This window comes from Salmo salar, chromosome ssa06 (genome assembly GCF_905237065.1).
Source record: "Salmo salar chromosome ssa06, Ssal_v3.1, whole genome shotgun sequence".
In the NCBI taxonomy this organism is placed as follows: domain Eukaryota; kingdom Metazoa; phylum Chordata; class Actinopteri; order Salmoniformes; family Salmonidae; genus Salmo; species Salmo salar.
The window spans coordinates 77511016-77519124 of record NC_059447.1 but is presented as its reverse complement, the minus strand read 5'-3'; the positions used below and the strand labels follow the sequence as shown (position 1 = coordinate 77519124).

Sequence of the window (8109 nt, the reverse complement as noted above, 5' to 3'; positions counted from 1 at the left end):
ATGGTACGTAAGAAGTGCCCATCAAGCCAATCCAACTCGTGGGAGATGCTTCAGGAAGCATGGGGTGAAATCTCTTCAGATTACCTCAACAAATTGACAGCTAGAATGCCAAAGGTCTGCAAAGCTGTAATTGCTGCAAATGGAGGATTCTTTGACAAAAGCAAAGTTTGAAGGACACAATTATTATTTCAATTAAAAATCATTATTTATAACCTTGTCATCATCCTGACTATATTTCCTATTCATTTTGCAACTGATTTCATGTATGTTTTCATGGAAAACAAGGACATTTCTAAGTGACCAAAAACTTTTATTTTACCTTTATTTAACTAGGCAAGTCAGTTAAGAACAAATTCTTATTTTCAATGACGGCCTAGGAACAGTGGGTTAAATGCCTTGTTCAGGGGCAGAACGACAGATTTGTACATTGTCAGCTCGGGGATTTGATTTTGCAACCTTCGGTTACTAGTCCAACGCTCTAACCACAAGGCTACGCTGCCGCCCCGATAATGTATATATTTATATAATTTCCTGATATTTTGTATATTTCTCAGATATAGGATAGACACTTCAAAACGAACTTAATTTTGATGTATTTTTTGATTACCTGTTTTTCTATGTATGAATATGCTAATCAATGGGGATGCCAAATAACATTTTGTATTAAATCATTTTAGATATATTTTTTGATACCTGCAGGGGTCATAAAATTCAAAATCAAATATCAAAATGATCCATGGTATGACCATCTTAAAACAATTCCATATGTTAGCTTAGTACAACCCCCCCCCCCACTTTTAGGGGATCATCATTGACCAAGACCAAAAATGCTACAATGTTCAGCTACCCGGTAGATTACATATTTCTTACCTGTTCGTGTATGACATCACATTTTATGTGTGTTTCTGCATATGTACCAATATGTTCAAATCAACCTAAACCTATTGAGTGCTGAACAGGACATGAAATCATGTTCTTGTAATAGCAGGGCATATTGCACATACCAGCTTTTTGAAGCAGCACATTTAACTGTGTTTCTAGCTAAAAGGTTAAAGCATATATAGATTTGAGAATGTTTATGTGTTTACAAACTTAAGATGTACTCCTATTTATCAAAACACTTCCTCTAAAGGCTCATATCCCACCTTGCTGATGGAGGAAATGTCAATTGTTAGAGTGGTGAATGTAACTGAAACCAAAGATATAGCTATATAACTGGTCATTCTTTCAGTGTTTTTTTTCAGCTCAGGTCGAAACCCCGAGGACAATCCATCCATTATTTTTTGTTGTTGTTGAGGTCATTGGACTTTTCAATGCTTTTTTATTGGAAAGTCTAATAATTAGGACCCAGATCGCAGTTCCTATGGCTTCCACTAGATGTCAACAGTCTTTAGAAATTGTTTCATGCTTGTTTTTTGAAAAATGAAGAAGTATTCGTATTCTTTTGAAGTATGCCTCAGAAGGACTCTAGTCTTTTGGCGCGTGTGAATGAGTGCGCGCTCCTCGTTCTTTTTCTCCGGTATTGAACACAGTTTATTCCGTATTAAATTTGATCGATTATTTACATATTAGGGTACCTGAGGTTGGATTAGAAACGTTGTTTGAATTGTTTGGACGAAGTTTACAGGTAACTTTTTAGATTCCTTTGTAGGCATGTTGGGTTAGTTGAAACAGATGTATTTCTGAATCAAACGCGCCAAATAAACTGACATTTTTGGGATATAAAGAAGGATTTATCGAACAAAACAACCATTCATTGTGTAACTGGGACCCTTTGAATTGCAAAAAGATGAAGATCTTCAAAGGTAAGTGATTTATTTTATCGCTATTTTTGAGTTTTGTGACACCTGTGCAGGTTACGATTTCATGTTAATGCAGGAAGTGGGTGAGGTGCTGTCCTCAGACGATCAAATGCTATGCTTTCACCGTGAAGCCTATTGTAAATAAGACAAAGCGGTTCGATTACCAAGATTCTAAGCTAAAGAATGGTGTATAAAAATTGTATTTTTATGAATGTTTAATATTACTACTTTTGTTTTTTGAATTTCGCGCTCTGCAATTTCACAGGATGATCCGAAAGAAGTTAATGGTGGAGCATGTCCATAGGCCATGCTTACAGCGGAGGTTCTGTAAATGGTGCTCCCAAGGTAGAGTTAAGGGCCTACCGTCATGGTGACCCTGTGGCAATATGGACAGTCTCAACAAAGCTCAACAAAGTATGTACTGATGTTTGAATTAATATGTTCCTTTTCCCTTCTGAGAATGAATTGCACTATATGAAGGGTTACCACAGAAAACACTGCTACTCCTACTGCTCTCTCCTCGTCTGACCACGTGTTCTCGCATACCCCGAAAGCATCTGGTCAGCGGGGTGGTGCCACTGGAATCCTCATCTCTCCCAAGTGGACATTCTCTCTTTCTCCCCTGACCCATCTATCTCCTCCTTTGAATTCCATGCTGTCACAGTCACTAGCCCATTCAAGCTTAACATCCTTATCATTTATCGCCCTCCAGGTTCCCTTGGAGAGTTCATCAATGAGCTTGACGCCTTGATAAGTTCCTTTCCTGAGGATGGCTCACCCCTCACAATTCTGGGTGACTTTAACCTCCCTACGTCTACCTTTGACTCATTTCTCTCTGCCTCCTTCTTTCCACTCCTCTCCTCTTTTGACCTCACCCTCCCCCCCCCTACTCACAAGGCAGGCAATACGCTTGACCTCATCTTTACTAATGCTGTTCTTCTACTAATCTCACTGCAACTCCCCTCCAAGTCTCCGAAAATAAGCGACACCTGGAGGGGGTGGAGACAATCACAAAGACAGGTGAAACAGATCAGGGCGTGACACATGCACGCACCACTTTCCTGTTTTTACTTTTTTTGTTGTTGAAACAAGTCAATTTTTTTCATTTCACTTCAGCAATTTGAACTATTTTGTCTATGTCCATTACATGAAATCCAAATAAAAATCTATTTAAATTACAAGTTGTAATGCAACAAAATATGAAAACCGCCAAGGGGGATGAATACTTTTGCAAGGCACTGTAGCAGGACTGAGTTGAGTTGATGAGAGTGTTCTTCAGTGAGATATCCTTGGACATGATTGTTAATTAGCCAGTTGCAGGCTACCAAACGTCCAGATCCGTGGCACTGGCTTGATCACAGTAGGACTGGTGAGGTTAACGTATTGAACAAAGAACGAGAAGCAGGTGACGCCTTGCAAGGAATCTGACTTTGGTGAAGTTCAAATTTTAATGTGTATGTAATTGTAAAATGTTTTGTTAAATGAGGAAAACAGGTATGCCCTTGGTTACTATTGTTAGGTGTAATTGTGCGTGTTTTTGATATTCCTGGTACTTAGAGAATACGAGGTAAGATAGGACTTTTTGGACCGTGCTGCAAAGTTAGATAGGAGACATGGGTACTTTGTAGGTAGTTTTGCATATTTGGATAGATGTAAAATAATCTACACCATAGTAATCACAACAGGCGATATCCCAGTGTGGATACAACACCCGGTTTTGGGACCACTAATCAGGAAATATTTTGATGGGTTTCCTTGTTCATTTAGACAGGGTTTGAAAAAAAAAACAGCGCTAACTGGTTTTCCTCATCTGTCTCATTCGCCTGTGTGTTTTTTGTTTCTGTTTTCTGTTAATGTGATATGAGAGTTGTGTGAGTGTGTAAATAATATGTAGAAATTGCATAATGCATAAATGCATAATAAGCTGATTGAAATTTGGTTAATAAATATAATGTTATAATGTTATTTTGGGGTTCTGTCCATCACTGCCCATCATAGAATATCTCGGGGTAGTATTGAGGGTGGTACTGTTCCTAGGCCATCATTGTAAATAAGAATTTGTTCTTCAAACTGACTTGCCTAGATAAATAAAGGTTAAATAAATAAATAAAATTGAGAGCGGGACGTTAGCAGCGAGTCTATAGTTTGTGGGAGCCTAGACTTTGCTGTGGTTTCTGGGAGGTTAGAGAAGCGTTGAGGATCCCATGACGGTAAACAAAAGTTTAAAAAATTGGTTCCGCTGGGTGTATGTTTGGAGAGCTGCTTCGTAGCTGTGGAGAGTCCTTGAAAACACAAATGGAATGGTAGATGTGAGTACCTAAGAATTTCTTACGTTTTATATGGATTCTGTGAAGATATGAAAATATGATGAGTTGTATGTGTGTATAATTGATTACTGGAGATTTGATAAAGTAATACTGGGAATATAATGAGATGCAATTTAAACAACCCATACGTAGATATACGTCTGTTTTGAGTTGGTCCCTTTAATTTGATAAAGATGAGGTTTAAGCACTATTAAACTGTCTACATAGTCTGGGCAGTTGTCTCAGAAACTGATTGGAGTGTGTCCACTTTTGGTTAACTTACCCTAACGATGAAATTATAAAACGCTTATTGGATTTTCTCCATCCGGATACTACATTTGAAATGAAACTGCCCTTAAGGCCTGAACATTCGTTTTTTCCCCTTCCCAATATGAGAGAAGTTGCTAGATTTATTGAATACATATTTTTCCATAAAGTTAGAGCGAATTAAGATGGAAACTTGATGTAATTCATAACGTCATACAAAGCCTAGGGTTTCCATCAAACTAAGTATCATTGCAGAGCTAATGTGATGTAGTAAAATAATTGAAAGATGTATCTTGAGAAAAGATAATACGTTTTTATTACAAGGAGCAAGATTTGGCTTTAAATCAATGAATGTCGATTTAACTCGGGTGCTAATCTATTCCTTTTGCACATGTGAGAATCTCTGCGGAGACACGTATAGCGAGGCGATTTCGATGTAATATGTTGTCTGTTGCCTACATGGTCTGCTGGATTAACATATTGAGAATAGAGTCGTATTTAAATAACTGAATCAAATAAGGGACAGTACCTACATCTAATGAATTCTAATAATAGTGCGATAGAGCTGTGACCATGATCATAATTGATATCTAAACATGGGTATTACTTATTGCAGGATACAACTGCAATGAACTGAAGTTGTGGGTAGTAAATGGCTGTAGTATTGTGCCGACAGAAATTTATTTTATTCCTTTTTTTCTTATGGATTGACAGATGTTTTTTATACATTTGTCGCATTACATGTCACTTTTAAAGTCTTGGACATTTCATAAGTAGGAAGCCGAAAGAGAAGAGATAATTGTCAAGTTTATTTTTAACCTTACGATAGAGGTAAGCGCAGAACGTTTGAGAATGGGTAATATTTTTTTCCTACTGGTAAGAATAGAAGTGTTAGTCGTGCTTGCTGGGCTATATCGGGCTGTAAGTTTTTTGTTTATTTTAGGTGTCGATTCCACTTAATGAAACACTGTATTATCTGATGTGTTTTGAGTAGGATTCTTCCTTCCGGGATTGACGGAAGTCCCCTACAGTATGTATGTTAAGGGAGACTTTTTAATAGATGCCTGGGATCAAATATCACTGATTCCTTAAGCTGAGAAATTGACTACATTTGCGACATCATTTTAAAAAATTACATTTAGTAACGATACCAGGATAATTATATATGGTTATGGAAAAGAGAGACCAGTCATATAATATAATATGGGAGTTAATTGTTAGACTCGGTGGTGAGATACATGTTGCTGTGTCTAGGGATAGCACATGCTAAATGAAGCGCACATAAACGATGGGCCAGATTAAAACAAATGATTAATGATTTGAGGGACTACAGGGGACTTATTGTCAGGTTTTGTTTGTGGTTAAAACTTTTGGCTCGCTGTATCAGTGTAGTATAGGGAGTGCTAACAAAATGTTTTGCGTTTTGTTTCCGGAAAAATGGGGGTTTCATTGTCTCTCTCTGAAATGTTTCCCGGGGCTGTGGTCTTGAGGAGAGCAGTGAGTGAGATTGGCCATTTTTGTTTGTTTTTACCTTAAGGTTTGCAAATACCCACACACACACAACACATTTGTTATGACTATTTGTTGGTGTTTTTAAAAACCTGTTTGATTTTATTGTGAGTGCTGCATGAGGCAAATGGTGGTCACACATTCTAGCTAACATCCGTTTCATCCAAAATACTGCCTGTAATCCAAGTCACTGGGAGGCTGAGGTTGGTGGATCGAGTGAGCTGAGGAGCTCTGGGCTGTACCGCGCTATGTTGAACAGGTGTCCTCACTACGATCGATATGGTGCTCCTGGGGGAGTCTGGTACCACCAGGTCGGCTATAGAGGGGTGCACTAGCCCAGGTTGGAAACTAAGCAGGTCAAAGCCCACATGCTGTCCAGCAGTGGGATACTGCCTGTGAGTATGTGTTAAAAATATCTACTTCATGGTGGCAACTGTCTCTGCGATACTTACTTTTTGTCTTACAATAACTTGAGTAAGAAAAGTAAGCAGACAAACTATATTTAGCAGGTAATTTTCTGAAAATGTAGAATTACACTAACTCCTACTGACGAAGTGAGTGAATAACACATTCATATCAATGCAGCAGACATCTATTTTGCTGGGATGTGTATTTTACTATGTAACATTATAAAATGCAGTATGACAATAAAACTATTGTTTTCAAGTCACAGGAATAATGACATGGAGAAATATCTTAATCTGAGTCAGCTGTTTATTGATTTTCAAATGTTCTACAAGTCAACCTTGATGAACCAAAGCATGAGATACATTGACTGGCTCAGCTTCGTTAGTTTGTTACAAAAATATCAGTGTCTCCATCTTTTGAATCTTCCTTTTCCAAGCTCATCTTTGTAACAGCAAAACCCACAAGATAAGACAAAAAGAACATTCTGGTCAAAGTCAAACATTGAGGACATCACAACTAACAGATTGAAAAATATAGGTTTTATATATTTACATTTTCATTCCCCCTTTCAAATGATCTAACACATTATCATCACACAAAACTTAGATCACATACTTTGTTCGCATCTTCCCAGTCCAAATTATTTCCATATGCCAGTTTTTTACTTTAGCCTCGTGTCCAGGACTGGAGGAGTATGAGAACATTAAAATGATCACAATAAAGCCCAATAAAACATGGTGACAAACACATAATGTGATACAGTATATAAAAAAATATTAAAATGAACAATTAGCAATGGCAAAAACTGATTGGCATACTGAACGTCACTCAGCAATATATTACTTTCATTACCCCACAACCACAATTCACCAATTCAGCAGACTGCATGACATCAGTATTTCAAGGGTTGTGGCTGTTTTATCCAAGCAGCAAACTACCTCGAACCAACCAAAATATATAGAAGAGAAGCTGATTGTTACAGGTCTCTAGTATATGTGTATTCTCCTCCTGGTAAAAGTCAGAGACCATTTTGTGGGGTAACATATTGTTACATTCAACAATTCAGTACATGTGGATATGTTCGTGGATATGTTAGAGACTGTCATTATGACGTCACTGTCGCTGTTTTAGAGAATGCCAATATGATGTCATAGCGCTTTAAAAGAACATTACTGTGGTGTCATCGTAGATTTTCCTGAATCCTTTGTTTCAGAAAGTTATGACAATGATAGTTATTTACTGGAGCAACACACTAGAGACAATTCAGTGTGTGTGTGTGTTCTCTTCCCCCCCCCTTTACAGGAAGGAATAAGAGAGAACAGAATCATTAATAATGCATGAATACTGTGTCAAAGCTACCATACTGTAGGTCCACAGATGTGTATAGCCTACTATATTAATACCCTCATACAGGAACAGCATGCAAAATGTCCCCATCGTAGATATCGCAGAGAGACCTGCCAATCTCTGCAAATACGACTAAGTATCTCACAAACCAGTAAAAACATACAGTACCAGTCAAAAGTTTGGACACACCTACTCATTCCAGGGTTTTTCTTTATTTTTACTGTTTTCTACATTGTAGAATAATAGTGAAGACATCAAAACTATGAAATAACACATATGGAATCATGTAGTAACCAAAAAAAGTTGTTAAACAAATCAAAATATATCTTATAGTAGAGATTCTTAACTGTAGCCAACCTTTGCCTTGAAGACAGCTTTGCATTCTCTCAACCAGCATCATGAGGGAGTCACCTGGAATGCATTTCGATTAACAGGTGTGTCTGGTTAAACGTTCATTTGTGGAATTTATT

General features: G+C 37.6%; 1 protein-coding gene across 1 annotated transcript in view; it reads left to right on the top strand.

The window, feature by feature from the left end:
• The first annotated feature begins 3964 nt into the window (after window positions 1–3964).
• The window catches only part of slc25a47a (solute carrier family 25 member 47a), a 29512-nt gene continuing 25367 nt past the window's right edge, over window positions 3965–8109 (top strand). Inside the window, exon 1 of the mRNA XM_014205868.2 lies at window positions 3965–4111. The gene's annotated coding sequence lies outside the window, so the exon portion shown is untranslated. The remainder of the gene's footprint in view (window positions 4112–8109) is intronic.